The 7,152-nt window shown below is 37.9% G+C and overlaps 1 non-coding gene across 1 annotated transcript; it reads right to left on the bottom strand.

The window, feature by feature from the left end:
* Positions 1–3,340: 3,340 nt before the first annotated feature.
* Positions 3,341–3,446, bottom strand: LOC121229877 (small nucleolar RNA R71). The gene has a single exon (XR_005927831.1). It is a non-coding gene; the product is annotated as a small nucleolar RNA R71 (small nucleolar RNA).
* Between the last annotated feature and the right edge of the window lie 3,706 nt (positions 3,447–7,152).

Below are 7,152 nucleotides of genomic sequence, written 5' to 3'. Positions count from 1 at the left end.
TGACTCTACATAATCTATTTTGTGCGAATTTTCCTCCCCAAATCTCTCCACAACCACTCCAACCCCCTTAGCTTAAGAATCCCACTGACATTCTACCTCTTACTCAACACAGTAGCAAAATAAACACTCCTTTTGCATCGCCAAGTCTCAAACCTCAGACCCTAAGGAATACTCCACACGCCCCTATCCCCTAGACCAGTAAACTTTTTATGTCATGTTTTATCCACATTAATTTAAAAAGCCTACTAACTAAATTAAGGGTTTATTCCCTTGAAAGAAAAATTTTTGTACAAGCCAAAGCTTGAACCCAAGACTTCTTAGACTCTTCCTAGGACACTTAACCACTGAAGCAAACATGCAATTGTGTAACACAACACACAAAAATAATTACTTAATATTTAGGGTGTTACAACTCAACCCTTCTAAAATAAAATTTCGGCCTCGAAATTTACCTGGTCAAAACAAATGAGGGTATTTTTGTCGCATCGTCTCCTCAGTTTCTCATGTGGCTTCTTCAGAACTGTGATTACGATAGAGTACCTTAACTAATGGGATAGCCTTCTTCCTCAAGACCTTAACATCCCAGTCTAGAATCTGAACCGATTCTTTCTCAAAAGTCAAATCTGGTCTAACCTCAATCCCCTCAGTCGAGATAATATGCGTAGGATCAGAGCGGTAGCACCTCAACATAGAGACGTGGAACACATCATGAATCTGATCTAACTCTGGAGGTAAGTTAAGCTGATAGGCAACTGGTCCCACACGTTTTAGTATGCAGTAAGGCCCAATGAACCTAAGGCTTAGCTTGCCCTTCCGTCCAAACTTCAATACCTTCTTCCAAGGTGAGACCATGAAAAAAACTAAGTCCCCCATAGAATACTCAATCTCCTTACATTTCAGATCCGCATACAACTTCTATCTGTCAGATGTTGCCTTTAATCAATCCCGAATCAGTTTAACTTTATCCTCGATATTAGAAACTAATTCAAGGCCCAGAATTCACCGCTCGCCCAACTCAGTCTAACATAAATAAGTACGACACCTACGACATATAATGCCTCGTAAAATGCCATTTTTATGCTAGACCGGTAACTATTATTATAGGCAAACTCTACTAATGGCAAGTAGTCCTCCCAACTACCTCAGAAGTCAATTACACAACTCCTCAACATATCCTCCAATATCTGAACCACCCTCTCTGACTGACCATCTTTCTGAGGACAGAACGCAGTATTGAAGTCCAACCTTGTACCCAGAGCTTCATGCAGTTTCTTCCAGAACCGAGGCATGAAACGAAGATCTCTATTAGATATTGAAAAACCGTAATATATAAATATTTTACCCCATGCTTAACGCATTTTATGGATGATTTTCCCTTAGAATTGGTGAATTTGATGCTCCTAATGCTTTAATTTCATGTTTTACACTTAGGAGAGCATAGGAGAGCGAAAGGAATGAGAAACGAGCCAAAAATGGAGAAATGAGCCAAATTACGAAATCAACACTGCATGGACTTCCTCACACGGGTAGACTACACGGCCATGTCAATTTGGCAGATTCGAAGCATGATTCACATGGGCGTGTCACACGGGTGTGTCCCTGCCGAGCCCAAGTTGAGTCCAATTCAGAAAAGGCTAATTTTGAGGGTTTTTAGGCATTCGAAAGCCTATATATACGCCTTAAAGGAAGAGGAAAAGGAGGGGACGGAGAGGAAGGAAGGAATTACTCAAAGGAAGCCGATTGATCCATCTCAGAAGCCAGAGTCACCATCAAGACTGAATATCTCCCCTTAATTTCCCTTCAGGAGTTTTTGGTTTTCTTTATGTTTTGTATTCATTATTCTTCTGAGATGTTTTCCTTTTTAGTTATGAACTATATCCCCTAAATACCTAAGGGAAATGAAACCTAAAACGAATCTTGTTATTATTTTCTGAATTGTATGATAAATATTTAACTTGTTCTTAATTATATGTTCTTAATTCTTGTTTTGATATCCCAGGATACTAATTCAAGATAAGCTCTTATTCAGAGGAGGAATAAACCTTGTCTAAGAGTACATTTGTCATATTTAAGTGAAGTTGTTTGAGCGCCTAGACATAGGGTGACAAGATTTTGCCGGATTAGGGTGAAACCTAATAAGGGGATCCATAAATCGAGTTAATGCAACCCTAGGGTGTTAATTAGAGAAAAGTCTCAATTATTCAATTTAGGGATTGGACGTTATTAGTTTTGAATAGGGATAATAACATAACTTAGGGATCTCTACGGAACAAGTTAAATGAATAAATCGTCCGATTCGGAGCCAGAATAACAAGTACAATCTAGGTGGATGTTTCCTTAAGTATTGTCTTAATTCAATCGTTTTCCAAAAGTAATCCCCTAATTCCATTCTCTGTGAATTCTTAGATTATTTAATTAGTTAGTTAAAACAAAACCCCCTTATTCTTAGGCTAGATAATAAAAGAAAATCATTACTAGTACTTTTAGTTCCTTTGGGTTCGACAATCCGGTCTTGCTAAAACTATACTACTGTTCGATAGGTACCATTGTCTGCATCGGGATAGTAGTTAGTTTCAAGAACAATTAATTATAAATATTTAAAACTTATCACACAAAATTATACTCTCAAGTTTTTGGCGCCGTTGCCGGGGAACTAAGATATTAGGAACGCTCAATTTTTATTACTTTATCCATTTATTTTTCTTGCAATTTAATTTAATTTAATTATTATTTATTACTTTACTTTTTCTATCTCTTGGCAGGTTTTTATAGTTTATGACTAGAAGAAACCCATTACTTTTTGACGAAGAAATCGATCGCACAGTTCGCAGAAACCAAAGACAAATAAGGCGAAGCTTAAGATACACAGAGAACGAGAAAGAGGACGATACTCAACCCCCAACCGAAAAGATAGCTGAAAACCAAGACAATCAGCTACCTCATATAATTGCGGTTAATCAAAATCCTGCTCCACGCACTATGTATGATTATGCTAAACCTTCTTTAACAAGAACTGAATCAAGCATAGTTAGACCTGCTGTAGCTGCAAATACTTTTGAACTAAAACCTAACACTATTCAAATGATACAGCAATTTGTTCAGTTTGATGGTTTGCAAGATGAGGATCCCAACGCTCACTTAGCAAACTTTTTGCAACTATGCGATATATTTAAAATTAATGGTGTTTTTGATGATGTCATTCGTCTTCGGTTATTCCCTTTTTCATTAAGAAACAAAGCTAAACAGTGGTTGAACTCATTACCACGAGGGTCAATCACTACTTAGGAACAAATAACAGAAAAATTTCTATTAAAATATTTCCCGCCGGCTACAACGGCCAAATTACATAATGATATCTCTTCGTTTGTACAGATGGACTTAGAAACTCTTTACGATGCATGGGAGAGATATAAGGATTTACTGAGAAGGTACCCTCACCATGGGTTACCGCTTTGGCTTCAGGTTCAAACGTTCCATAATGGCCTGAATCCTTCGACTCGGCAAATGGTTGACGCAGCTGCTGGCGAAACCATCAATAATAAAACACCTGAAGATGCTTATGAGTTTATAGAGGAGATGTCACTGCATAACTATCAGTGGCAAGTCATGAGGACAAAACCAAAGAAAACAACCGGTGTTTATAACGTTGATTCGGTCACCATGCTCTCTAATCAGGTAGAACTCTTGAATAAGAAAATTGATGGTTTTCTTAGTGCTTCACAGGTTCACCCAGTAATGTAGTGCGAAGCAAGTGGAGGTGGATCAAACAATTCGGAATACCAACCTTATGGCCATAACATGGATAATGAGCAGTTAAATTACATGGGTAATAATTCTCAATCTCAAAACAATCCATATAGTAACACTTACAATGCTGGTTGGAGGAACCACCCAAATTTCTCATGGGGAGGCCAACGAAATCAGAGATCACCTCCAGGCTACCAACAACCACCTTACCAATAGGAAAAGAAGCCGAACCTTGAAGAGATGCCCTCAAAGTTTATATCGGTGTCAGAAACTCGTTTTCAGAACACCGAGACAGCACTTAAAAATCAACAAGCGTCGATCCAACGGCTCGAAACTCAGATAGGCCAGCTTTCCAAACTAATCTCCGAACGACCACAAAGTAGCTTGCCAAGTAATACTGAACCCAACCCAAGGGAACAACTCAACGTGATTAATGTTCAAGATGAAGAAGGATTCGTTGAGCCTGAGCCAGAACCGAGGCAAAAAACTATGGTAAGCAAAGGCCAAGGTGAGGTAGGTCATAATAAAAACAAATCAGTGAATGTCGAATATAAACTTCGTGTGCCATACCCCAACGCGACAAGGAAAGACCGCTCAGATGAACAATTTGGTAAATTCCTTAAACTCTTAAAAAAATTACACGTTAACTTACCGTTTATTGAAGCTCTATCACAGATGCCAAACACAATGAAATTTTTAAAGGAACTTTTAGCAAATAAGCGGAAGTTTGACAAGGCGTCGCATGTGGAGCTAAATGCAGTTTGCTCAGTAATTCTGCAAAATAATCTACCGAAAAAATTAAAATATCTAGGGAGTTTTACAATTCCTTACTTAATTGGTAGTTTAGATGTTAATAATGCATTAGTTGATTTAGGGGCTAGTATTAACGTCATGCCCTACAAAATGTTCAAACAATTAGGTCTTGGGAAACCCAAACAGACTAGGATGAGCATTCAATTAGTAGATAAAATTATAAGATTTCCTAGGGTTATTATTGAAGATGTGCTAGTTAAAATCGATAAATTTATATTTCCCGTGGACTTCATTGTTCTAGACATAGAAGAGGATAGCAACACTCATTTAATTCTAGGAAGGCCCTTTTTAGCAACTGCTAAAACGATCATTGATGTTGGCACAGGTGAACTCACACTCTGTGTGGGAGACGAAACAATCACCCTTCAAGCTCGCAATTCTGGCAACACATCGGAAATTGAAGGTGATCGTTTAACCCATTCTACTAAAACTGACAGTATGGTGCAACGTACTTTGCAAAAAATGAGTCTGAAGGAAGTACATGAGCCATTCTTAAGCAATGGTAGAGGACCTATTCATGAAGAATGAAGGCTACAAATCGAGGAGCTAGATAAATGGAGGATGCATAAACCAAGAACGCATGATAAACCAGAACTACACCAGAACAAGCTTAACACCTTCCCACATCAACTTAAGGTTGGAGATAAAGTTTTATTAGATGTCGCAGATCCTCACATTGTCACTACCACACCGAATGAAGAAATCCATCTTACGGTACTTGGCATTTTCCTATTCGGTACAGTCGAGGTAAGTCATCCCAAGTTCAGCACTTTTAAGGTAACTAACACCTATCTGAAACCTTATTTTGATGAGAATGATAGCAGGAATAAGGAGTATAAACTCCTTGAACCACCATCACCATTCAATGGATAGGTAAGTCGAGATTAGACTATAAATAAGTACTTCTCGGGAGGCAACCCGAGCACTAACTGTATTAACTTCTTTAAAATTTAGTCTTCAACACCTAACTTACTAACAGAGCTCTTGAATACAGGTTTTCCACAGAGACACGGCCAAGCACACGGGCGTGCTTAGGGCCGTGTGAAAATAGGGCAACGATTTTCCCAAACACGGGCTACGATAAAATGCCATGGTCGTGCGACATGGCTATAGTCAAACCTGCCAAAACAACAAGGGCGTGCGACATGCCCGTGTGGAAGAACCATGGGTGAACCTATTAAAATAGCACGGACGTGTCACATGCCCGTGTCTAGCACTCGTGGTCGAACCTGTTAGATTGACACGGGCGTTGGTCTACATACACGGGCGTGGGAGAAGCGAACAACGCCAAACACGACCGTGCGACATGACCGTGTGCACCCACACGCCCAAGGAACACGGGTGTGTACTAAATGTCAGACGTGCCCAAACTCAAAATTTGCGATAAACATGGACGGGACACGATCCACATGGGCGTGTGAACTGGCTGTGCCACTTGAAAAATTAGATTATCTATCTTGTTTTATTTTTCTTTTATTAATTTTTGAAGATTCTTTTGTTTTTAAACACGGCTTATCTTTATGATTACTACCAAATTATTCCCCCAATTCGCCTTTTGTTCTTCAGAATCATGTTTGTCCTCCAACTTTATTTCCAACAACTCGCTCTCGCTAATCCAGGAATTTCATCCATTTTTAACTCAAGAAGTTTCACTTCTCTCTCTATCTTATTTTTATATTCTTATATCTATCTTTGTACATTGAGGGCAATGTACATCTTAAGTGTGGGGGGTATTTACTACATTTCCCTATCCGAAAGACCCCTGAATGAATGCCTTGTTCTCTTGAAAAGCTCTCATATCATATTTAGGATAAATTTTGATTGATTTATGATTTTGATTGATATATCTTGAATTAAAACATAGACATTTATGTATTGATTGTTTAAACTTTAAGACATTAGCGAATCAAGCATGATAAGTTGATTTTTAAGAATATAAAATCTTAGGTTGTTTCCCCAAAGTTTAGTTATTACTTTGAGCTGGAATTCACAAGTTCTAAACATAAAAAAGCCATAATTTTTGTGAGATTTTTGAGCCTTTTGAGAATCTATTAATTCTTTCATGATCACTTTTATTATTGCTTTGAGTGTGTCAGTATTGAACTGTTATTCTAAAACTTGCTTGATTATGCATGTCAAGACCACACCATTTGATTTGATATGTCAAAATGATTAAGGCACTTAGGATTAACCCACTCATGCCATGAAAAGCATACCTCCACGATTAACCCCTAGTAAACCCCCTTGAGCCTAACAAACCATTTCTTGTATTACCCTTAATATTAACCCTTAACCCATTATTTTTGAAATCCCCTAAATTAATTTGATCCCTATTTTTGTCGAGATTTGAATTGAAATAGTTGCTTAACTATGTTTTATTCTATTTTGTAATTTAACTTGTTCTTAAAAAAAATGTATACATATTGGTAGTAGTAATCTTTTGTTTTTGAGCTTAAGTATTTAACTCCATATCCTGAGAAGAAGTTCTGTTGTACGCAAGTGATATTAAATCTTTTTCTAGTTAAGTGATTTTTCAATTCAATCTCAATTCTAACTTTTGCTTTCAGCCTGTGACCAGACCCCCTAACCAAG

The sequence above is a fragment of the Gossypium hirsutum genome, chromosome A05, assembly GCF_007990345.1.
Source record: "Gossypium hirsutum isolate 1008001.06 chromosome A05, Gossypium_hirsutum_v2.1, whole genome shotgun sequence".
In the NCBI taxonomy this organism is placed as follows: Eukaryota; Viridiplantae; Streptophyta; class Magnoliopsida; order Malvales; family Malvaceae; genus Gossypium; species Gossypium hirsutum.
The sequence above is the reverse complement of the archived record's forward strand: the minus strand, read 5'-3'. Positions and strand labels throughout refer to the sequence as shown.